This window comes from Pogona vitticeps, chromosome 4 (assembly GCF_051106095.1).
Source record: "Pogona vitticeps strain Pit_001003342236 chromosome 4, PviZW2.1, whole genome shotgun sequence".
NCBI classification, from domain to species: Eukaryota; Metazoa; Chordata; class Lepidosauria; order Squamata; family Agamidae; genus Pogona; species Pogona vitticeps.
This window is the reverse complement of record NC_135786.1, coordinates 232828157-232854092: the sequence shown is the minus strand read 5'-3', so window position 1 is coordinate 232854092 and position 25936 is coordinate 232828157. Positions and strand designations below refer to the sequence as shown.

The window sequence follows — 25936 nt, the reverse complement described above, 5'->3', positions numbered from 1 at the left end:
CATGGCCCAGAAAAAGTAACTTTTACCATCTCTGTCTCCTATATCCAAGGCTTTTTCCCCTGTAGTATTTATTTTTCTGTGATGCTTGAACAAGAATGGCAAAGAAAATGAGCACATAAAATATTGTGATGATCTCTGATATTCTGTTTTTAACAGTAGTTGGCCAGTGTGTATGTGAAGATGAACCATACAATATGGGGTGCTAGAGGAGAGCTTTGTGGATACAGTTGACTGTCAGAAGGACAAACAAGAGGGTCCTAAATCAAATCAAGCATGAATGCTTTCTAGAAGCAAAAATAATGAAGCTGAGGCTGCTGTACTTTGGGCACATCATTCAAAGGTAAGACTTCCTGTAAAAGACAGTTAGAAGAACTTGAAGGCCCCAGGAAAAGAGGAAGACCAAATATGAAATTGATTGTTTATACAGTGGTGCCTCGCTTAACGGGCACCCCGTTTAATGACGAATCCGCATAGCAATGAAGATTTTGTGATCACAAAAGCGATCGCATTGCGATGTTTTTATTGGGAAAAATCGCTTTGCGACAATCGGTTCGCTGTTTCATTTACCAGTTATCGCATAGCGATGATTTTCCAACAGCTGATCGGCGGTTCCAAAATGGCCACGGGGTAAAAAAATGGCTGCCCGCTGTGTTTTCTCCTGGATTCCTCGCTTACCAGGCAGCGAAAATGGCCGCCATATGGAGAATTTTTGCTTTAAGGTGAGTCTGAAGCCCATAGGAACACATTAAACGGATTTTAATGCATTCCTATGGGCTTTTTATTTTTGCATAGCGACGAAATTGCTTTGCAGTGATTTTTGCTGCATGGATTATCATCGCTATGCAGGGCACCACTGTATTAAGGAAGCCACAGGCTTGAGTTTGCAAGAGCTGAGATGGTAGGACATCTTGCAGGCCATTCATTCATAGAGTCACCAGAAGCAGGAGGTGAGCTGGTTGCACATAAAAACAACAGCTCTCGAACACAGGAGAATGCATCATGTGGCAACCCTTCCATTTTGCATTTTAAAGCTCAGGAAATGAGGAAAGCTGGGGTGAGTAAGTGAAAGAGAGATGGTTTGTTCAGTCACCTTTAAGGAAAGCAGAAGAAGAAAGTGCCAAGGAGGACTGCAGTTGAATGTTAAGAAGACATAAATCATGCCTACGGTAGAACAACTTAGTGTTGACAATGACCAAAGTTAAATTGTTCAAGATTTTGTATACCTTGGTTCTATTATCAATCTAAAAGGAGACTGAAGCCAAAAAATCAGAAGATTGAGACTCTGAAGGGCAGCAATGAAGGAATTAGAGAAGACAGTCATGTGTAAGGATGTGTCACTGGAGATGAAGGCCAAGATCATCCATACTGTTGTATTTCCAATCACCGAGTATGGGTGTGAAAGCTAGACAATAAAGAAAGCTGACAGGGAAAAAATTGATTGATTTGAAATAGGGTGCTGGAGGAGAGCTTTGCAGATACCCTGGACTGCCAGAAAGATAAACAAGTGGATCCTAGATCAAATCAGGCCCAAACTATCTCTAGTGGCAAATATGTTGAAACCGAGGCTGTCCTACTTCAGGCACATTATGGGAAGGCAGGATTCCCTGGAAAAGACAATAATGCTGGGAAAGGAGGAAGGCATCAGGAAAAGTTGAAAACCCAATACGAGATGGGCCGGCTCTCTAAAGGAACCACAGACTTGAGTTTGTAAGAGCCGGGCAGGGCAGTTGAGAACCGGGCATTTTGGAGATTTTTCATTCATAGGGTCTCTAGAAGTCAGAGACAACTTCGTCCTTTAGTCGTTTAGTCGTGTCCGACTCTTCGTGACCCCATGGACCAGAGCACGGCAGGCCCTCCTGTCTTCCACTGCCTCCCGGAGTTGGGTCAAATTCATGTTGGTCGCTTCGATGACACTGTCCATCCATCTCATCCTCTGTCATCCCCTTCTCCTCTTGCCTTCACACCTTCCTAACATCAAGGTTTTTTCCAATCACCGAGTTTTTTCCAATCACAGAGATGACTTCACCTCATGCCAAAGCTACAACAATCCAATAGTATAAACTTCCTGAAGCTGTGGATGGACTAGTGGTGTGAATCAAAGTAAGGAAGCACCCAATGTTCACCTGTGCCTTGTTTTTCACATCTTGCATACGGTTCGTCAATGCCCATGATTAGGTCATCCCAAAGAAGGGTGACAGCGAAGGGCCAACTTAACACTTAAAATGAAATTCGAACTGAATTTGATTTTCAGGGAAATCTGAAGAGTTTGATAAGCTTGTGAAAAGCTCTTTTGAAGGTTTCGGGGAGTAAATCAATATCCTTCCCCACAAGTAAAGGCAAATTAGAAGTCATTTTTAAGTTCCTAAGGAAATAAACAGCCCTTGGATATGTCTGTCTGTCATGATGCATCCCCAGTCCATTTGATCCAGATAAAAATATTCTACCTGGGAAGTAACCTTATCTTCCTTCTGTTCCCCCCTAAGAATGCAAAATGCTCTCTCTGTGTGTTTCCCCACCACCACCAAGGATGCAAAAATATGTGCATGAATATAAAATCTATATTTAAATATACAACCAACAAAAAAACACTATACTTTTTTGGGGGCTCTGTGTTATTTGTGAAGCTTTATTGTCTGCACTGACAATCTGTCTTTTGAAGTGCAGCATTTGAATGAATGCATAATTTAGACTGCATAATTTGGAAATAAAAATAAAAAAACTCTGTCCCTGAATATGCCACTTACATAAGTGGTATTGCTTTTGGGAACATAACGGTACATTTAGAAATCGCAATGTAGGATAAATAATTCACGTTGCCAAATATATGGATCTGTATTCTTCTTCTTCTTCTTTAATTTTATTTTTATTTTGCTCATTTCCTAACTACTTTGCTAAAGTAATCCACCAACTGTCTGTCTGCAAAGAAGATTTGTTTTAAGGTTTAAGTAATTCAGTGAATAGCTGCCATCAGATCAGAAATTTCAAATTATATTCTTCCTCGTGAGCAACTGGATTAAAGATAAGTTTTTTTTTTAAAAAAGGACACAGTTGCAGAACCTCAGTGCTCCTTATTTAATATCAAACCTGATGTTTTTTATTTTCTGGACTAAAATACAGGAAGTAATGAATTCAAGTTTTGAGAACAGAGATTAGGAAGTCCCAGAATAAAATATTGTCCAAAATCAGTATATTCACGAAGGCTTTCATGACCGGGATCTAATGGTTGTTCTGGGTTTTTCGGGCTCTTTGACCAGAGCACAGGTTGCTGTCCTCTGAAGATGCTGGCCACAGAGACTGGCGAAACGTCAGGAAGAACAACCTTCAGAACATGTCCAAAATCCTTTTTTTTTTTTTTTAAGACACCAATGACAGAGAAAGGTGTTGGTCTTTTTGCTCTCATTCAGAACTGAAAAGTGACACAACAGTTGCCAGTTTTTTACACTGGGTGCCTCGATGCTTTCCCCCTGAGGACTAGAAGAAAATGCCCTCTAATTCAGAGTGCTTTTGCGGCTGCTAAATGTTGTTAATCATTTCTACATCCCATGTCAGTTGGCAGAATGAAGCTTTTTTTTCTCCTCTGGACCCATAAACATGGCTGCCTTGGTCATGAGATTTTATGTGTCATGAAATGACAAATTGTACATGATTTAATGTAGTATTCTTATTTACTGCCACAAAAATGCTGTGGCGGGTGGGGATTTACTGCTGTGTTTTGCTATGTGCCTGCAAGTTACATCTGTCTTATAGCAACCCGATGACCTCCAGAAAATCTTATTGTTCACAGCCCTGATCAGGTGTTGCAAACTCAAGATTGGGGCTTCCTTTATCGAGTCAATCCATCTTATATTTGGTCCATCTCATGTTTATCAATTAATTAATTCTATTTATTCATTCCATTTTTACATTTCCCATTTGGACAAAGGCCAGATGTCCCTCTCTTCCTGATGCCTCCAGCTTTTCCAAGAATTACTTTCTTTGCCAACGAATCTTGTATGGGTGGAGGAGGGATTTTCTACAACCTTTCAGAAACAAAGGCAAAAACTTAATTGGCTTCGGATATCGATCACTGCCCACCTTGACATGGGTGAGTGTATCTGAAGGTGTATCATTTGTTGATTAATTACAGGCAGTAAAATATTTTGGGCCTGCCATGGCTCCTGGACAGGAAAGATTAGGAGCCAACAGAGAGAGAGAGAGAGAGAGAGAGAACAGCATGGCACCCAATTTCTGAAACTAAACGGGACCTGAGTTGACAATTTCACATCAGTACTCAGTAAGTACCCCATGACACAAATGGGAATTGTCACTTTGCAGTGAGAAGATGGAGGCTAGTCTCCTCATACCAGAACTGTGCCCATTTTCATGACCAGGTATAGCTCAGTGGGTTGGAGCACCTGCTGCAGAGCTAGGAAATATGAGTTGTAGCTTTCCATGTGCTCCTGGGGAAAGTGGAGAGCTGGGATCACCCACAGTCCCAGAAGGAGAGATGAGTAAGCCACTTGGAAAACACTGGAAGTTGGAGCCAACATGATGGCACAAAATGGTCAGCGATCACTGTTGTTACCATATTCATGGGCCCAACTGAAAGGTCAGGAGAACACCTAATCCAGGACCTTCTTGGTAGTGGACCCATAGTTCTGTTATGTTTTCCCAGAATGAACCCAAGGCCCCTTTCTTCCTCTTCTTTAGGCAGGCTTTGAAAACTTCCTTATTTCAGTAGCCATTTGATATTTCTGGCAGTTTTTTAAAAAATTCTCCTATTTCTTATACTCTTGGTGGCTTTTTGTTGTTGCTGCTTTTAGTTTAAACACATGTGTAGTGCTGTTTCAATATTTCAACAAAACACACAAACCCTTCTCAGAATTCTTAATGCCATCTGCAAACTTAGGAGGAAGAAGCATTCATTGGTTGGATGTATTCACTGGTTGAATTATTCATCTCTCGAATTTCCCCATTGGTTGAACTGGGTGGTCCACCATATTTCTTCTTCAAAGGGATTTTAAAAGAAAACAGGTTCTTTACTATCCAACAATTTTAAGTTTTGTATGATTATTGTTATAATAGAAAGAGTAACTTACTTGCCAACGTAGCCACCATGTTGTACACAATTTTGTGCTATTCTGGGGTATTTCAAGAGCGGGGATTTACTGCTTGTCTTCTGAAGAAAGGCAGGGACATGAAAATGCTCTGAAATTACATCCCCGCTCTATCCATGGTTTGTATCAACTTCTGAGTCCCCCCCCCCCCCGCATTTACTGTACATATGCATTGAGCTGGATGGGTAACTCAGTGAATTGGGTAAATGGAGTTGGTTTTTGATTCCCCACTGTACCTCCCAGGAGAAGATTTAACCTGCAGAGAGGATGGAAAAAACACTTCCGAATGCCATATAGCTGGAAATCAACTTAATGACACCTACTTATCATTACTTAGACATGACTGTATATAGCTGATTGGACAGCTCAGTGATTTAGGTACCTGACTGCAGAGCCAGAGGTTGGGAGCTTGATTCCCCCACTGGGCCTCCCTGTGAGTAGAGTTGGCTTGTCTGGCCTTGGGCAAGCTACGAAATGCCAGAGCTCCCCTAGAGGCAGGGAAGGGTAAAACACTTCTGAGTATTCCCTGCCTCGAAAAGGGGGTTCCATAACTCATAACTGAGTCGGAAACATATAATTATGTATATGTGTGTGCATTTATATATTTCCTAATGTATTCATGTTGGTACATATTTTTCCATTGACTCCACCATATTTATATACAGTGGTGCCTTGCAAGACGATTTTAATTCGTTCCATGAAAGTTGTCGTCTTGTGAAAAAATCGTCTTGCAAGGTTCTCTATGCATCGGTCTCAAAAAAAAGTCTTGCAAAGCATCGGTCTCAAAAAAAAGTCTTGCAAAGCAAGGTCATAGAAAAAAAAGTCTTGCGAAGCAAGGTCATAGAAAAAAAAGTCTTGCGAGATACCATAATGATCGCAAAAAACAATTGTCTTGTGGGTTTTTCATCCCGCGAGGCAATTGTCCAGCGAGGCACCACTGTACATATATCTATTTTAGCCTTTCACATTTAAAAAAAACCCTATGCACAACATTGCGTATATGAAATACACCAGGCATCTCACAAAGAGAGACATTTCTCAGACACGGTTTGATTCACCTTTCAACAAGTCTCAGAAGATGCAGCATGGGCAGCTTCATCAAAATCCTCAAAACCACCAGAATGTTTCCTTCTGACAAAACTCTGAGGGGAAATATTTGGAGGGGAAAAAAGTGCTGTTCTCTTTTTGAGAACTAGGGGTGCAGCAAAAAAGAAACACCTGAAAAACTTCTCAGAAAAAAAACATCTTCCAAGAATGTAGGCTCAGCCTTACTTCCGGTCATGCCTCTTGGATGACATGTTTCTCTTCTGTTTATAGGAATATTTTTCTTTCATGGGAGAACAATTTGGTGATGTAATCTTTGCATAAGTGTGAAGCAGTGCCATCTGCTTCTCTCTAGGGAGCCTGACAGAAGGACATCACCTGACACATTCTCAACATGACAGTCTCAAATCATTCCAGTTTTACAACAAAATATCTAATTCTCCACCAGAGAGTAAAGACTGTGTAAGTAACAAGATATGTGGTTGAAAATCCAGGTTAGGCATCTCTTCCCGCTCATCTTTTACAGAGACCAGATCCTTCTATCCAACATGTTTCACATTGAGTTCCTTCTTGACCGTCCCACTTTCAATCATTTGAGGAGAAGGAGGAAGAAGGCTGGCTGTTTGGAAACGCAACACATCCTCCTATTCGACAAGTGAAGTTGTGTTTATGAAAGCTGCCAGCTCTACAGCCTCCACACACCCACAACACACACAAAGTATGACTCATGACATTTAGATGCAGTTGATTCCCGGGTGAACAAGAATAGGGGTTTAGCACAGTTCCATAGAGGAGGCCCGTTTAAAAAGTGGGAAATGACCCTGACCACCTTCTCTCTCTTGAATCAAACAAGCACTTTTGAAATTAACTGGAAATAATTTTCCCACAGTCTATAAAGAGCTAGCTGTGATGAAATTATCCCCAGAAAGAGGTGGTCGAGCAAAACCAGGAACAAACAGGCCTTCCAAAGATTATAACTTAAAGACTAGAGTGTGCACAGGTTTCTGGTACCCAACGTTTCAGCACTCTTGTGTGTGTACAAAGTGCCTTTATTTCATTTATTTCATTTATACCCCGCCTATCTAGTCAATTGTGAACACTCTAGGCTTTCTCCTTTCACCTCCAGATCTAACTGTAGAATAGGTTGAGAGACAAAGGTGTGAATGCAACAATATTAGCTGAATTAATTAACTAATTAATTTTATTTTAATCATTACAATTATACTCTGCCCCTCTAGTGCCAAGGCTCTATTCTGGACAGTTAGGCTTTCTTTTTTGAAAACAAAACCACAGTACCCATCTCCATTCACAAGGCATAAGTAGTGAGATCCAGAAAAGCATTAAACTCCAGATATCCAGAGAGAGAAAAACTCAGTGGCCACCACTGAGAAGGCCTGGTTCCTGGTGGTAGTTTTCTGGGCCACTCTAAGGGTGGCTGTATTCTTCACTGTCTCCATGAAGCTGTTATTTGTAGGTTTCTGAATGGGTTTCCTTGCTTGCTCTTTGGTGTGGAGAGCAATTTGGGACTTCAAAACAAATCTGAATTCACAGAGCCATGCCACAGATCTGAATCAATTTGTAAAGCATTCTATTGACTTGCACTGCAAAACTCAGATAGCTATAACTTTTTAATTTTCATTTTTGCATTGATGGGCATGACATTTGGAGATATGGCAGACCCCGAAAAGAGACATTAACCTGCCAGGTTTTTTGGGCTCTTTGGCTGTGTTCTGAAGGTTCTTCTTCGTAATGTTTTGACCAGTCTCTGTGGCTGGCATCTTCAGAGGACAGGAGTTAGAACACCAGAGCACAGACAGAGTTCTGATTCTTGTCCTCTGAAGATGCTGGCCACAGAGACTGGTCAAAACATTAGGAAGAACAACCTTCAGAACATGGCCAAAGAGCCCAAAAAACCAACAACAACCATCAGATCCCGGCCGTGAAAGCCTTCGAGAATACATTGTCTTCTTATCCTTGATTTGCAGTGGGTGTTCCCCTCTATTTAAAGATGTGTACACTTTAAATTGTCTATTTTCTCATGGGTTCATTATTTGCACATTTAATCTAATGTAAACGTCCAAGAAGGAGAAAAAAACAGAAGCCTTGCAGCACCTTTAAGACAGAATCATTCCCCCCCCCCCAATTTTTTGTAAGCTTCTGTGTGCCTAAGCACACATATTGGAATGAATAGACAGGCTATTCTCTGGGGGACTTTAAAATGGAAATAACCACTCCATTCATCTGAAGAAATGTGTTTGGACACATAGAAGATTACGAAAAATAAAAACTAGTTCATCTTAAAGGTGTTTAAAAAAATGTCCAGTTTCTCCTGTGCTAAAAGACTAGCATGGCTTTTAGATAGATTATGTGAACATCTAATTTACTCATCCCTGACCGATGAAGTAAAGCATGTTTGTATGCATTTCTTTTCAGTCTTATGTATCTTAGCCATTTGTATTTCAAAATGTGTGTTTTACGTCCATTTTGTTTCACTGAATGCCCCTAAAAGCTTCATAAATGTGAATCCTCAAGGCAAAGTGTATTTTTCCCCTCAATGGCTATCAAAAGGTGTGAAAACACTATTTTTATTTATACTGTTGAACACAGTAACTGTCCTAGTAAAGTATGGAAAAGTTGCTTATATTTCTACTCCCCAGAATCCCCAGAATCCTTCAAACATGGGAAACCCTCCGTTTTGATTTCCCCATTTGTTCTATCAATCCCAGGGAAAGGTTGTCTTATATACCCCCGAAAGGGTAGATTAGGCATCCTTCAGCCTTGAGAGACTATGGTAACGTGCTCTGTATGGAGGACATGAAACAGTGTCTAGTGTGGCTGAGAAGGCCAATTCGAGAGTGATAATCCCTTCCACACTGAAGACAAATACAGTCTGTCCCCTGTTCAGTTCCCTGGTTTTGCTGATTTCATGACTGCCTCTTTGCCTCAGCCTGCTGGACAAGGGTCTCTTCAAATTGGGAGAGGTCATGAAGCACCGCCTGCCTCCAGGCTGAACGCTCAGATGTCAGGGTTTCCCATCTGTTGAGGTCCATTCCTAAGGCCTTCAGATCCTGCTTCAGATCCTGCTTCAGATAGCCGAAAAGGAGGATCAAAATAATTGGCCAGAATCCTGTTGCTGATTTATGTGGAATAAGGGAATCACATAAATCTTGGCAGCAAATCGTCACTCATTAACAAGGAGCGGGTTGCATTCCTGAGTGTGTCTGATCCTGTTATTGGGTACCAACCAGTGCCTCGTTCATGAGTGGCAGTTTGCTGCTTAGATGTACAGTAGGTGATTCCTTGTTGCCAAATTCATGTTCATGGGTAGAAGTTTGCCACCAAGATGTACGCGATTCCACAAACATACATAAGCAATGCTAGCCTAGTCTTAGGAATCAATGTTGTGCTTAGAGTCATACATCACTGATGCATTTCTGCATAACACACTGAGCCAGGACAGTCTCCTGCAAGGAAGGATGCAAGCCAAGAACCATATTTCAGCAGAAATTCAATGGACAGTCTCCTTTGAGGCCCGGTAATTGTGGTACATCTTAGGCTCAAAATAGTTCAACCATTTTCTATGCAAAGTCCACTCGAATTTCTCACTCCTGCTCCACATTGTTTCATAGAATCCTAGAATAATGGAGTTGGAAGAGGCCTATATTGAGTACAACCCCTTGCCCAGTACAAGAACGAAAATCAGATGGTTGTCCAATTTTATCTTGAATACCTCCAGCATTGGAGCACTCACCACCTTCCGAGGTCATTGGTTGCATTGTCATACTGCTCTAACAGTTAAGAAGATTGAAAAGGAGGCATTGCAAAATATAAACTTTGGCCATCTGTTGAATACCAGGGAAAGTCTGGGAAAGCATTGTCCTGCTATGGAGTTTCCGCTTGTCATCAGGTCTTTAATCCGATACAAGTGGGTTCTCCGTTCTTACAGTCAGAACAGTGACTCACTCAGAGAAGCACTGATGACTCAGCTCTCAATGGCGCTCTGTAGCTCACCCCTACTTCTGAAGACTGAATTAACTAGTTTTTCACAGCATACTGCCAGTTTTCTTATTGCACACCACTGGGGAATTATTTCTTCACTCCCTTCTGGAACTACGGTAGCTAATCACAGGACTGGGCCATTAACTCTACAGAAGCCATCAACTTCCAAGGACGTCTGGAAGATGCTCACAACGCTTATTATCACTGACGAACTATTTAGCGATGCGTGTGGAGTTGAAAGAGTTTACAGCCCTGCTCTTGCATCAGATAACCAGATTTGGTTAAATTTAGCCTTGTTTTTCTCCTCCATCTTTCGCACTGATGTGCTTGCGCTTCAGTATAATTCCTTTGACACCGAGAAGTGTTAGTGAGAAATTCATGCACCATGCTTTCATCTTGCACATTAAAACAAGATCACCTTGTTAATACTTCATTAATGGAGTGGAGCTGAGGCACCAGAGATTTCCCCCCATTAACTTGGGGGCTGAATAAGTTTTAAATGAAGACTTTCAAGATAGCAGCTCCTCATTGAAAGAGAGATATTCAATAATATATCCATGGATATACGTGGTGCTCTGCATTTTAATCTTTTCTCCCATTTCCTTTCTCTCACCATAAAAAAAGAGAAGAAAATTAGCAATCAAGATTTGAAAGAAGAAAACCTGTAAAAACCAACATCCTTTAAATATTCAGTGTTAAACAAGACGACAAAGGTTCAGCTTGAAAGCAGAATTGTATCTGAAGCATAAACATGTTGCAGGGTTTTGAATTTCTTGGTTAAATACCTCTACATGTGCAGCAGAAGTGCATGGAATTTGTCTCCCCATAGTCGGCCACACCTTTCTTGTCTCACCAACTGGCACTTACAGTCTCATGCTAAGACATTGGTAAGAGAAAGAATAAAAATACCTCATTTACACTCAGTTGAACAGATAAAAAGAGCATACTGTACAAAAATAACTGCTTACAGTAACAGGCCTCAACAAACTCGCAGCCTGCTTCTGGCAAGCTCCTGCAGACTACATTCTAATAATGCACTAACTGCATAGCTGCCAACAAACGAAAAGAGAGAGGGGGAAAACACTTAAGCAGAGAGTTGTGGCTCTCTTTGAAATCAGAGGCAGGGAAGGAAAATTAGTTACTGTTGGACTGGCTGGAAAGGTCCTGCCCGGCCAGACCTACCAAAGGTGAGGATGAAATAACTCCAGCAAAAATAAATAAATAAAATAAAATAAATGGATAGGTGGACCTGATATCCCAGGCCACTTTTGTTATAACATTCTTCCATGTCAAAACCAAACCCCAAAAATTATTGGCTAGGATTGTGGAGAGAATCCAACAAAATCCATTCTCTTATTTGTGATGGAAAGAACTTCAGCCATACATCTACATTTTAAAGATCACATATGATCAGAAGTGAAACTTACAGGTTCACCCTTGCGTAATCAACAGTCCTTACCTCGTACATGGTTCCTCTATCTCGACCCAGGCATAAAATCTGCAGAAGTAAAAGAAAATGTCTCAAGTCAATTATATTGTTCTTATGGCGGTGAATGTTATCCAGCAATTTTTTTAAATTAAAAAGATCTTTGTAAAGATAAAGGAACGGAATGTCTGAACGTGTTCACAGTCTTCACATATTCAGGCTGGCTCCTTCCATGGCCCTCAAAGGTGTAGCTGAAGTAGGAATAGTCATGGGGCTAGAGAGTAGTGGGATATATAGTAGGCAAAATTATATTTCTTGTTGTTAGGGACGAGATTTTTGTTCTGATGTTTTGGACTACAAATCCCATAATTTCTACCTGACAGATGTTCTCCTTATAGACCTTTAGATGTGGCTCACTTGGGAGAAAGAAAGGCCACAGCTGGAAGGCTTTGAGGCTTTTTTTAAGCCTAGCTTCCATCTCCGAGTTAATACCACGGCAGGAACAGGAAGTGTGGGCAGAGCTAGGCCTAGCTTGGCCTCAAGGCCTTACAAATATGGTTATCCCAGGTGAGCCGCATTAGAGCATCTGTCTGCAGAAATCCAGCAATGCAGAATTATGGGATTTGTAGTCCTGAAGCCCAACAATCCTATCCCTCATTTTTTTTAAAAAAAGTAATTTGTAAGCATAAGTGCAGAAAAATGGTGTCACAGATAACAAACAATAAATAGACAAGCAATGATTCCGAGGCTATCAGCCTCCAAAATATTTCTCACTACTTCTTCGGTTACTCCCCACCCATCTAACCAGCAAAGTAACGCAGCTTCATGAATCGCAGTAAATTAATTGTCAGACAATCACACTGGATTGATGTCTGTGTTTAAATTAAAAATTGCAAAAGCCTGCAGGTGGCTTTAAATAAAAAAATGCCTCATTTGCTTTCTCCTCCAACTTCCAACCTAGTAATCAGGATTTAGTGAAGTTAGCTGAGAGGGATGCAGATTTAAAGCTAACAGGCCTCATATCTGACCCGCCAGGAACTGAGAGGCCAGAGACAGTAGGGAAAATATTGTTCCCCTAATAATGATGTTTCACACCTCTTTAATCCCCTGAATTAATTTCCCTACAGTTGCCCCTGAATACATTTAAGACCAAAATATCTGACTTTAAGTTCTGTGAGGCAGGCACCTCAAATGATGGGGTGTTTTCTCTCTTTCACTTTTGCTACCAGGGCACAGCTTTCGAAACTATCATTTTTTTTCACCTTTGCCCCATTCATTCTTAGTGAATCCAAAATTAAAGGCCAAAAGGGAGAAGAAGAGGGGCATTCTGTTGAGCAATTATGTTTTAAGATGCAAGAGTGAACCCTCAAAAATCTTCTCAGCGAGGGAGGGAAATGAATGAATGAATGAATGAATGAATGAATGAATGAATGGCATCTATATCTCTTTCGTCTAGTGACAAGCCACTACTCTGAACAGCTCACAACAACTGAAAACACATACCCACCCACCAATCACATAGCACATAAATAATAAAATCCACCAAAAATCCTACAAAGGCGCTGCCAAACAGAATTCAGATTCAATTCAAACACAAGGATCAGTGAAGGTGTCAAAGGTGTTCTTGGAGGCCTCTTTGAAAAGCTCAGATTTCACACGTGTCCTGAAGGTCAAGAGGCAATCTTGGTGGATGTGAACAGACACCATGTTCCATAGCACTGTGGCCATCACCAAGAAAGCCCGATTTCTCATAACACTTTACTGAGCTGCACAGCATACATCTTTCCTCACAGGACTTGGTTTCCAGTCCTCTGATCATCCCTCTTGCCCTCCTCTGAACTTGCTCCAGTTCGTTGGCATCCTTCTTAAAGCGTGGTGTTCAGCCACACATCAACCACCTGTATTTCATTTCAATGGCAGACACATATCTGATTGTCTCGAAATACGCTGGCAATTTGTCTTTGTTGATATCCTTCACTTGGTAGTTAAATATTATTTAGACGAAGTCACTTTCTACAGAAATGGGACTCCGCAGGAGATTGGAAATAGCAAATAAGAGCTAGAACAGAACTGAGAAACGGTGGAGCATTTTGGACACACGAATAGCTGGAAGCAATTGTTATGGAATTTTAATGGTCAGATTTGTTTGTTTGTTCAGTCGTTTAGTCGTGTCCGACTCTTTGTGACCCCATGGACCAGAGCACGCCACGCCCTCCTATCCTCCACTGCCTCCCGGAGTTGTGTCAAATTCATGTTGGTTGCTTCGATGACACTGTCCAGCCATCTCATCCTCGGTCATCCCCTTCTCCTCTTGCCTTCACACTTTCCCACCATCAGGGTCTTTTCCAGGGAGTCTTTTCTTCTCATGAGATGGCCAAACTACTGGAGCCTCAGCTTCAGGATCTGTCCTTCCAATGAGCACTCGGGGTTGATTTCCTTTAGAATTGATAGGTTTGTTCTCTCTGCAGTCCAGGGAACTCTCAAGAGTCTCCTCCAGCACCACAATTCAAAGGCATCAATTCTTCGGCGGTCAGCTCTCTTTATGGTCCAGCTCTCACTTCCATACAACACTACAGGAAAAACCATAGCTTTGACTATTCCCCTTCATGGATTGCTGCCTTGTCGTGGGGGCTTGAGTAACTCAGAGAAGCTATGGGCTATGCCGTGCAGGGCCACCCAAGACGGACAGGTCATAGTGGAGAGTTCTGACTAAACGCAATCCACCTGGGGTAGGAACCGGCAATTCCACTCCAGTATCTTTGCCAAGAATGCCCCATGATCAGAAACAAAAGGCTAAAAATGGTCAGATTATAACCTCTATTTCCAGAAAGAAATACAATTATTATAGTCTGGATCAAGGGACACTTATTTGTGTTCTCTCTCCCCTCCTCCCACCATATTTGGCCTACTTTGGTAAATGCATCTGGGTTTGTCTGAAGAGCGATCTGTCTCAGAAAAAAAAAATCCTATATATTATGTATAACTGGCAGAGGAAAAAGTCTAAACCTTTGAGATATATATATTGGAATCCAAACAAGTAGCTAAAAGATATATGGTGTGTAGGTGGGTTGGTAATCCTTAAATAAAGATTGCCATCTTTCCCCCCACACCCTCTGTTCCTTGCATCATATCTGATTCTGAGCAGGCAAAAGAGAAACACACACTTTCACACAGCTGAAATTAGTCCACAGACACATCCGACACTGTGCTCTTGTGGAGGTCTGGCATCCGTGCATGTATGTATGTGTGTATGCCCACTACCTATATAGTAAGTTGGCAGGAAAGGCATTCAAGATTGCTCCGAAATGGAAGTGCCAAAGTTCACTTCAGGCTTCAATGAATAAGCACAAGAAAGTCTAGCAGTTTTTTCCTTTGAATTCAAGTTTGTTCCATGTTGAGGCGTTTTGCATTTTTGGTCAAATCCTTCAAACTGTGTAGCAGAAGTGCAGATTCACAAAGCAGAATTGGTTCCCCAGTGTAGTCCACCACTTTCTCTCATCAATTGGCACTTACAGACTTGCTCTGAGACATTAGTAAGAGAAAGAATAAAAACCATTTTCTTTACTTACAATTGAACAAATCAAACAGCCAAATGGGGGAGGGGGAACCACAACTGCCTACAGCAATAGACTCCTGAATGTTTCCAATATTTATTTATTTATTTATTTATTTATTTATTTATTTATTTAACTTATAGAAGTTAGAAAACAAAGGGGAGGTGAGAGCTGAGAGACAGGGCTCTCTTCGAATCAGAGGCAGGGAAAGAAATGATTGGTCAGTGCTGGATAGATTGACAGTCATCCCAACTCAGAAAGGTCCCTCTGAGCCACACCTACTGGAGGCAGCATGCGCGGCTGCAAAAAGATATTCCACAGTTCCTTTCTGAATGTAAACACATTTCCAAATTTAATTAATTATTTATTTAAAACATCCATGGCCCCCTTTCTATGACAAAATCTTAGCCCAAGCTACCAAGCTGAATAAATCAATGTAAAGCCATGGCATATTTTAAACCAGTGGTGTCCAACCTTGGCCCTCCAGATGTTCTTGGACTTCAACTCCCAGAAATCCTGGCCAGCAGAGGTGGTGGTGAAGGCCTCTGGGAGTTGTAATCTAAGAACATCTGGAGGGCCAAGGTTGGACACCACTGTTTTAAACAATTTAAAATTTAAATGGTTTAATAACACATAATATTAAAACATTGAAAATGCTGTATTAGAACCTACACCGTCCAGGAAAGCCCCCCAAAAGGCTCTAATAAATAAGCATGCTTTGGCTTAGCACCAGAATGATGCCAATTTCAGTGCCAGTTGCGCCTCCAAGGGGAGGGCCTTCCACAGTCAGGATGCTACAGCCAAGAAAACCTGCCCCTCATGACCCCACATAATGAACAGTTCTCAACAGTGGGATATGAAAGATGGCTTCCTCAGCAGATGTTAGTGACTGGGCAGGTTTATATACAGAGACACTGTGCTTGACATACCTAGGAAGCAAGCCATTTGGGGCATTTCAGTTCATCAGTTCATCATCCACACTATTTTAACACCTTCTTCAGAAGCGAGCTCGCCTGCTATTCACAACCGCCTCTCTCTGCAACGACTATATTCAGTAGATTAAGCTTGTCCCACGTTAAACTTTATTTTATTATCTATTCAAAATATTTTTTACCCTGCCTTTCCCCTCAGAAGGACCCAAGGCGGCTTACGTCATGAAAAGACAACATTCAAGCCGGCAACAGTGAGTCTATAAATACTAGAAAGGAGGAAACAAATATCATACTAAAGACAGTAAACAAAAGCAACACCGAAACACAATCAAAGCATCAAGGTACAGTAATCTGCGGCTGGTCACTCAGGGAAAGCCGGAAGAGAAAAGCCTTCACCTGTTTGCAAAAGGACAGCAATAGAGATGGGCACAAACCGGTTCGTCCTGATTTGTCCCAGTTCGCAAAAGTGGCAGCAGAGGTGCTGCTCCTCCCCTTCCCTGATTCCTCAGCCAGTCAAGTCACTCCCCAGGCCCAGCTGGCTTGCTTTTCCCACCTCCTTGGCTAATCTCCCAGTCAAGAGCAAGAGCAGAGACTTCTCTGCCCTGCTCTTTTTTTCTGATTGGGAGATCAGCCCAGAGGGGCGGGGCAGAGAAACCTGAGCTGTTTCCAGGACTGGAAGATCAGTTGAGGAGGTGGAAAAAACAAGCAAGTTTGTCCTGATGAGTGGCTGATTGAGCCAGATGAGGCAGGGAAGCAGCAGTACGTGTGCTGCCACTTTTACAAACTGGGACAAATCAGGATGAACTGGTTTGTGCCCATCTCTAAATCGGGATGAACTGGTTTGTGCCTGTTACATACAGCACTGATGTTACCTGTCTGTCATGGGTTTGGAGGGAAAGTTCCATCCTATGGGGAGTGGAAGGCGGGACATCAGGAGGAGGGGCTGTACTGTATAAATATGTGATGCCTGTGTGGTGAAAGGGAGATGCTGAGAGACACTGGGTTGTGACGAAGCAGCAGCTGGGAAGAAGAAGCTGTTGTGGGAGTCTGTGTGTCAGACAGGGTACTTCTGTGTGTCAGAGTACCAACCTGATAGGTTCAGATGTCTGTTGGGTAGCCAGAACTGATAGGTTCAGGGTCTGTGCTTCAAGTTAAGGGTTCTGGGTGAACCAAACTGTATGCTTGTATGAGTGAGAATAAGCCACGTTACTTTATCCTATTCACCTGATTGTTTATTTTTCCCTGTGTGTATTTAAAATAAACCTTATTCTTTTTATTGTTTAAAAATCCATCCCTGGTCTGTGTGACTTAATCAATGTGACAAACCCAGACCTACTGGGATCTGCCACACTTTCACTAAGCTGCCACCAACCATTCCCTTTAAGAAGTCACACAGACCAGGGATGGATTTTTCAAACAATAAAAAGAATAAGGTTTATTTTAAATACACACAGGGACAAATAAACAATCAGGTGAATAAAATAAAGTAACGTGGCTTATTCTCACTCATGCATACACACAGTTTGGTTCACCCAGAACCCTCAACTTGAAGCACAGACCCTGAACCTATCAGTTCTGGCTAACCAACAGACACCTGAACCTATCAGGTTGGTACTCTGACACACAGAAGTACCCTGTCTGACACACAGACTCCCACAACAGCTTCTTCTTCCCAGCTGCTGCTTCGTCACATCCCAGTGTCTCTCAGTGTCTCCTCAGCATCACACACGCTCCACATATATATACAGTACAGCCCCTCCTCCTGATGTCCCGCCTTCCACTCCCCATAGGATGGAACTTTCCCTCCAAACCCATGACAGACAGGTAACATCAGTGCTGTATGTAACACCTCCCCTCTTTATAAGTTGTTTTGTAGGGGGAAAGCTAAGGTGCTTTTCACCAAAAAACAACCTGTATAAAATACACAACAACAGTTATACATACCATATTATACTTACTCATACTTACATTCTAAGTTAACCATAGCAAATAGGCATTTAAACATTTACCATATACATTACATTAATTTACCTTTATTCATACAAACCAAATTCAAAAAACAGGTACATTTAACCTTTTGTCATCATTATATACACATAGTCCATGTTCTTTCGCCTTCTTCAATCTTCGGGTCTTCTTGATAAGGCGTCAGCAACACAGTTCACTGACCCTCTGACCACCTTCACTTCAAAGTCATAGTCCTGCAAGTTTAAAGCCCACCTCATAAGTTTGCTATTGTGGGTTTTCATTGTCTTTAACCATTGCAATGGTGAATGGTCAGTACACAGAATAAAATGTCTTCCCCAGATGTAAGGCTTGGCCTTCTGGATCGCGTAGACTATGGCCAAACACTCCTTCTCCACGGTTGCCAAATGTCTCTCACCTTTTTGAAGTTTCCTACTCAGGTAGGACACTGGATGCTGGTCACCATTCTCATCCTCCTGGCACAGAACTGCTCCTACCCCGCTGTTAGACGCATCGGTGTAGATGATGAACTCCCGGTCGAAGTCTGGAGCCCGCAGGACTGGATAGTTGATTAACGCCTCCTTCAACCTCTGGAACGCCGCCTCACAGTCGCTGGTCCACAGGATGCGGTCATCAGCCTTCTTCCTCGTCAGATCGGTCAGCGGAGCCGCAATCTCGCTAAACCTCGGGATGAACTTTCTGTAGTAGCCCACCAACCCAAGAAATGATTTGACTTTTTTCTTGGTGTTGGGTCTAGGCCAATCACGAACAGCTTCTATTTTGGCCTCCAGGGGTTTTATCACTCCTCCCCCTACCATGTGACCCAAGTATTTTATTTCTGGGCTACCCAGCTGACACTTGCTGGCCTTTACTGTGAGCCCTGCTGCACTTAACCTCTGCAGCACTAACTCCAGGTGTATCAGGTGATCTTCCCAGGTATTACTGAAGATCCCTATGTCGTCAATGTAGGCCACTGTAAAGTCACTGAGCCCTGCCAAGGTCTGGTCCATCAGCCTTTGGAATGTGGCTGGTGCATTTCTGAGACCAAAGCTCAAGACTCGAAACTCATAGAGACCAAAAGGGCTGCAAAAGGCAGTCTTTTCTTGATCCCTGGGATCAATTCTTAATTGCCAATATCCCTTTACCAGGTCCAATGATGAGATGAACCGACAACCCCCTATGGTTTCAATCAGGTTGTCTAGCCTGGGCATTGGGTAGGCATCAGGAGTGGTTACACGGTTTAATTTCCTGTAATCAACACAAAACCTAATGCTCCCATCAGGCTTGTCCACAAGGACTATCGGAGAGGACCAAGGACTAGAAGAGGGGACGATTATGTTCTCCCTCAGCATCTCGTCCAGCTCCTTCCGCACCTTGTCCCTATAGGGTCCCGTTACTCGGTATGGGGATACTGCCTGCGGGGGTGTATCCCCTGTGTGGATCCGATGCATCACTCCCTTCACTATCCCCGGCTTGTTGGAAAACACCTGTTGATATTTACTAAGCAGCATTTTTAGTTCTTGCTGCTGGTCTTGGGTGAGTGCAGGACTGATCTTTACCTCCTCTGGGTTGTATTTTACTTCCCCTCTACCCTCCCAGAAGGGTAATTCCGCTTCCTCACTCTCAGCTGCTTTTATCGCGAATAAAACCCTCTGTTCCCCTCTGTAGTAGGGTTTTAGGGCATTCACATGAACCACCCTCCTTGCCTGGTTCTCCTCCTGCTCTATAAGGTAGTTCAGGTCTGACATCTTGGAAATGACCCTATATGGTCCTGCCCATTTGAGCTGCAGTTTATTTTCTCTGCAGGGCCTAAGCCAAAGCACTTCCTCCCCTGGGTCAAAGTGCCTCTCTCTAGCTTTGTGGTCATACCATGTTTTCTGTCTGACCTTCTGAGCTTGCAGGTTTTCTGCTGCCAGCTCTAGATTTCTCTTTAGGTCATTCATCAAGGTGTCTATGTATGTCACAACGTCTAGTGGGTCATCCTGGGTGATCTGCTCCCAATTTTGTTTGATCAAATCAAGGGGCCCTTTCACCCCTAAGTGTGCAGCAGACATGTCAGAGTGACCCCTTTGTAAGATCATGGGGCGATACTTTTCAGGTACCACCAGCTGACTTCTGATCCCATCTCCCCCTTTTGAGATATTCCTCAGGGTCTCTCTATATAAAATCCCCTTTTTCTCCAGAAATCTCACTGGGGTTTCAGGTGTTAGCTGGGCGTCAGTCACCTGTTCAAAACACTTTTGGAGAGTGGCGTCTGTCTTTTGCTCCTGTCCAAATCTGCTGTCTGTGGTTAAGGTTTCCACCACAGCTTCTGAACTTCCCTCTGCTTCCGTCTCTGGCTCATCATTACCCCCCTGAACTGTCCCTGTGGTGGCGTGTGAGCGTGTAATCACTAGCACCCGTTTCACATGTTCAGCCAGGTCATTTCCCACGAGCACGGCTGCTGGCAGAGTCGATGAAATCGCTAGCCGCCAATCTCCCCTCCAGCCTTGAAAGTTGACAGGTACCTCTGCTACTGGCAGAGAGATTACCTGCCCCTCAATCCCTGCCACCTTCATGCTCTCATTTGGGATTATAAACTCCCTAGGAATAATATCTGGATGGCACAGGGTTACCTGGGAACAAGTGTCCCGCAGCCCCCTATACTGTCGGTCAAGTATTCCTACGTCCACCCCTGCTGTCTCAAACAACTGAGAATCTGTTTTCACCAGCAAGCAGCGTTTTACCTCCACAAGAGGACCATTTTCCTCAGCCTGATCAGCAGAGGTAGCTGTTCCAGACTGAGTAGTCATGGCAACAGGCTCCCTCAGTGACACTGAGCCTTGCTCTTTTTGGACACAGAACACAGCTTTTGGCTTGGTCCCACTAGACTCCTGAGGCACCATTCCTTTTAGCTGCTTTAATTTCTCACACTCTGAGATTAGATGACCCTTTCCCTGACAGAAATAACATTTTCTGGTGTATTTTGATTCTCTCTCATCTTCTTTTGGTTTTCCCTCCAAAATCTGAGGTCTTAGTTTCATGTCTGAGGGCTTCCCTTCACCATGGGCCCCTCCCCCTTGCTGGCTTTTCCCTGGTCCCTGAGAGTACTTGCTGTAGGTTTCTTTGGGTTTACCTACAGATTTCCCCTCACCCAAGGGCTTTCTTATTTGGGAAATAAAATCTGCGATCTCTGCGGCTGCTGCCACAGATTTCGGTTTCCTCTCCCTCACCTGGAATTTCAATTCCCCATGCAGGACTGAATAGAACTGTTCCAGTGCTATCAAGTCTTTAAGCTGCTCATAGGTCTCTGTTCCCTCCTGCGATAGCCATTTCTCAAGCAGCCTCACCAATTGGGCCCCCACTTGGGTAAAAGTCTGTTCTGGCTTCTTGGTGAGGGACCTGAATCTTTGTCTCAGCTGCTCCGCATTTATCCCATGTCTGGCAAACACCAGTTTTTTAAACTCTGCAAAATCTTTCATCAGTTCCTCAGGCATCTCGGCATAAACCTCAGCCAGGCTACCACTGATTAAAGACCGCATGATGGTCATCTTCTCAGTTTCCCTCACTGAGAAGTCCACAAACGCTCTTTCCACTAAGGAAAAGAACACCTCAGGACAATCTCCCTTGTGGTACACAGGGAATTTCTTCAGGTCAGCCTTAGACAATTGGCCTCCCTCAGAATCCCTATTATTATTATTGTTCTGATTCATCAGTTCCAATTTTTTTAATTCAAACGCCATTTTCTCTCTCTGCAATTCCAATTCAATTCTCTGTCTCTCTAATCTTTCTTCCTTCTCCATTCTCTCTCTCTCTCTCTCTAATTCAAATTGCCGCTGTTTCTCTCTTTCCCTTTCCTCCATTTTTTCTCTCTCTAACCTTTCCTCCACTTCAAATTGCCTCATCCTCAGTTCATGCTGTTGGGCTATGAGCAATTTTCTGAGTTCTGGGTTCTGCTCTCCTGTGCTGTCACCTTGCACTGAGCCAAATTCATCCTCAGAACCTTGGTCAATCTGGGGGTCTTTCACTTCACTCATTTCGGCCATCTGGCTTCGAGTCAAGGGCATAATCCCCCCTCAGAACAGGCTGCTTTAAAAGTCAAGCCTCAAAATAAAACGACCACTTTTTTCCTTCTTGCCTCAGAACCAGCTCTCCCTAGAGATTGCTGCTGTTCTTCAGCACTAAATTTGCAACAGTATCGAGTCAGAGCCTACCCCCCTCTGCTGGGCCTCTCAGCTGGCAAGCTAGCTCACTGTTACTACGCAGTTTTGCCTCAGCTTTTTCCCGCCAAAACTAGGCTGCCTCAGAGCACCTTAATCTAAGTCTCCCCAGTTGGCACGTTCTTCTACTAGCGCACCTCCCCGTGAGGTACACCTAGAAGATTACCTACGCGCCTCAGACTGTCCCTGACTAGACCCCCCTTGCTCTGGGCACACTTGCCAAGGCTTTGCTGGACCGCTGGACAACTGGACCAGTCGTATCCCACACGCTGGACACCAATCAATGTGACAAACCCAGACCTACTGGGATATGTCACACAGTTACACTAAGCTGCCACCAACCATTCCCTGTAAGAAGTCACACAGACCAGGGATGGATTTTTAAACAATAAAAAGAATAAGGTTTATTTTAAATACACACAGGGAAAAATAAACAATCAGGTGAATAGGATAAAGTAACGTGGCTTATTCTCACTCATACAAGCATACAGTTTAGTTCACCCAGAACCCTTAACTTGAAGCACAGACCCTGAACCTATCAGTTCTGGCTACCCAACAGACACCTGAACCTATCAGGTTGGTACTCTGACACACAGAAGTACCCTGTCTGACACACAGACTCCCACAACAGCTTCTTCTTCCCAGCTGCTGCTTCGTCACAACCCAGTGTCTCTCAGCATCTCCCTTTCACCACACAGGCATCACATATTTATACAGTACAGCCCCTCCTCCTGATGTCCCGCCTTCCACTCCCCATAGGATGGAACTTTCCCTCCAAACCCATGACAGACAGGTAACATCAGTGCTGTATGTAACAGTGCCCACCTGTAGATGGGGAGTTAAAGATGAGCCTTTTAGGAGCAAAAGGTGGCAGTTCTCATTCAACTCTACTAAGGTGGTTAAATACATAGGGATTCAAATAGAGTGGTGCCCCGCATGACGACGATAATCCGTTCTGGGAAAATCGTTGTTTAGCGAAATCGTTGTCATGCGAAATCAGTTTCCCCATTGGAATGCATTGAAACCCGTTTAATGCGTTCCAGTGGGGAAAATACCTTGTTGTCCAGTGAAGATTGCCCATAGGGAAGCTATTTTGTGAAGCGCCAATCAGCGGTAAAAATGGCTGCCCTGCAAAGCATGGGTCTGGAAAAGACAGGGCAACCATTTTGCGGAGCCGGAGAAATCATCGTCTTGCGAACAAACGGTTCGCGAAGCACGGACCTAATTGACATCAAGCGAAAATCCCCCATTGGAATGACTGTTTTGCAAATCGCTATAGCGATCACAAAAAGTCATTGCAATGCGGATTCGTCGTTCAGCGGGGTTGTCATCTTGCGAGGTACCACTGTAGTGAGTTTTTAAGGACTCAGAACATCCTGGACCTGCATGGAAGAATCTGATAATTTCAATTTCTCCCCATTCAAATGTTTTAAAGCTTTTTTTCCCCTTTCCAATCCAAACATGAAGAAATTTGCAAACGTATGTTAAAATCTTGTCAAAACAAACTGAAATATCATTCCATAAAATCCAGCCACTCTGACCTCGAGAGGGAGATGTCCTGTTTTGAGTTGACCTTGAGTCCCAGCCAGACTAAAATGGTTTCATATGAACTGTCAGTGTTCTTGCATCTCTGATGATTCAGAGGTGCCACTCTAGGAACAAGGAAAATAATAGACAGGAAAATGAATTACTGAGAGACAGTGGGAGGCAATACAGGGGGAAAAGCATTGTCTGTCGCTGCCAGGTGGAGGACGTAAGTTGAGCTCTGAAGGCAATTCTTTAGAGGGGAAGGAAGTAGTGTGTTTTGTATGGATTTTCCTTGCTATATCATGGGGGAATGTATTTAATCGAGATGTGGGATTTAGGACTTTTGGGACTATAAACCCCATAATTCTCACATCTGCTAGACTTACAAACACCTAAATCTGTAGCAAGAATTTTGAATTTCTGATTATATTCCTCTAGCTGCAAAGTAGAAGCACTATGATTTACACAGCAAAATAGCTTCAAGTTCCCAGAGTAGACCACGCCTTTTTTCTATCAACTGGCTAAACCTCTCAATAACTTATCATATGTGGTTATTATCATATGTGGTGGTCATGTGGAGTAGCGAAAAAATACTGGAAAATAGTACATGCTATGTTACAACAAATATTGCTCTGTAAGGTGCCATTAATCCCAGAATTGTTTTTTATTAAGTATGATACCTGATAATATAGACAAGTCAAAGGAATACATAGTTATATATATTGTTACAGCAGCTAGAATTATATATGCTAGAAACTGGAAAATTCCGACGGTACCGAAACAAGAAGATCTTATTGAAAAGGTACGGGAAATAGCCGAAATGGATATCTTATCAGAAGTCATGAAAGGTCATCCCCCGCAAAAGGCAACAGAAAGATGGGATCTATTTAACAAGTGGACTGAATCAACAGGCAGCGTCTGAATAATGCCCAAAATAAATAAATAAATAAATAAATAAATAAATAAATAAATAAATAAATAAATAAATAAATAAATATTGAAATGAGAACCTTATCTAGAAGGCAGAAAAGAGTAAATAGAATAACTTAAAATCTTGATATGGCAATAGGTATAGTTTGGATATCAGTATGTTATTGTCTCCCCTCTTCCTCATTAATTCCAGTTCCCTTTTTTCCTTTTGTCACCCCTTATGTTAAAAAAAATTGCAAAAAAACCCCTCACTTCCTATTTGAAGTAGGAAAAATGAAAACCATTTTCTTTACTTACAGTTGTGAACAGATCCAACAGCAAACTGACAAACGTGGCTGACTGCTTTCAGCAACAGGCCCCAACCGAATCACTGATTGCTGCCAGGAAACAGAAAGGAGTGGGGAGCTCTTAGCAGAAAGGTGCAGCTCTCCTTGAATTTACAGGCAGGGAAGGAATGAGTGGTGAGGGCTGGACAGATTGATAGCTGCTGCAGCCCAGAAATGTCCCTTCCAGCCACACCTACTAGAATTAGAACGAGAGGTTGCAAAAAAAAAAAAAAAAACACCAACAAAATTGAGCTCACCTGGAGACAAAACCCATCTGGCAGGGTTGATGCCTTTGATAGGCCTAGCTTCCTGTTTGAAAAGGAAGCTTCTCAGCAACCAGTGGGCAAAGATTTTGTTTCAAATGGGGAGTCCAAGAGTTGTTGAAGCCTACACCTGGGCATCCTCCCCAGGTGTCTCCAAGTGAGCATAATTTTGGTGTCTGCAAGGGCTGGATCTGGGAGGCGGGACTCCCAGAAAGGAGAAGCATGGGATTTGTAGTCTCCCCCAAATTGAAATAAATCAATATTGTTGCTTTTAATGTTTCGATCTTTGTTTGTGTTTTCTGTTATACGTGTTGTAACCATCCAGAGTAATGTCTCAGCACTAATGGGAGTGGGATACAAATCGAACAAACAAACAAATTAACGAACAAATGAATGAATTCCCATCCTTGGTGTTTAAGGCAGGAAGCAGATGAAACCAGGATTGCAGTATTCCCTTCTCTGAGATATCAGGGCCGAAACATGAGACCAAGGCTGGGTTCTTGTGATGCTACAGGTGTGGGCTCCTGTAATGTCACAAAGGCAGACAAAGGCTGAGATGAAATATGTTTCCTCCAAGCTTTCACTCTGGCTGCTAAGGCTAATGCAGTAGGGGAGGGAAGATGTTGGTGCTCTACTCTCTGCTGTTCCCCAATTCACACAGAGTTGGTGCTCCAA

General features: G+C 42.9%; 1 long non-coding RNA gene across 2 annotated transcripts in view; it reads right to left on the bottom strand.

Moving 5' to 3' along the window:
• Nucleotides 1–23867, bottom strand: part of LOC140706418 (uncharacterized) — a 63710-nt gene extending 39843 nt beyond the window's left edge. Inside the window, exons 1-3 of one of the 2 annotated variants that reach the window (XR_012086061.2) lie at nt 23757–23867; nt 11599–11637; nt 10925–11015 (exon numbers count right to left, since the gene is read on the bottom strand). This is a non-coding gene — a long non-coding RNA (uncharacterized LOC140706418). Of the gene's footprint in view, nt 1–1403; nt 11016–11598; nt 11638–23756 lie in introns of those variants that run through there. The other variant, XR_013544213.1, reaches the window with a different exon arrangement.
• Nucleotides 23868–25936: the final 2069 nt, after the last annotated feature.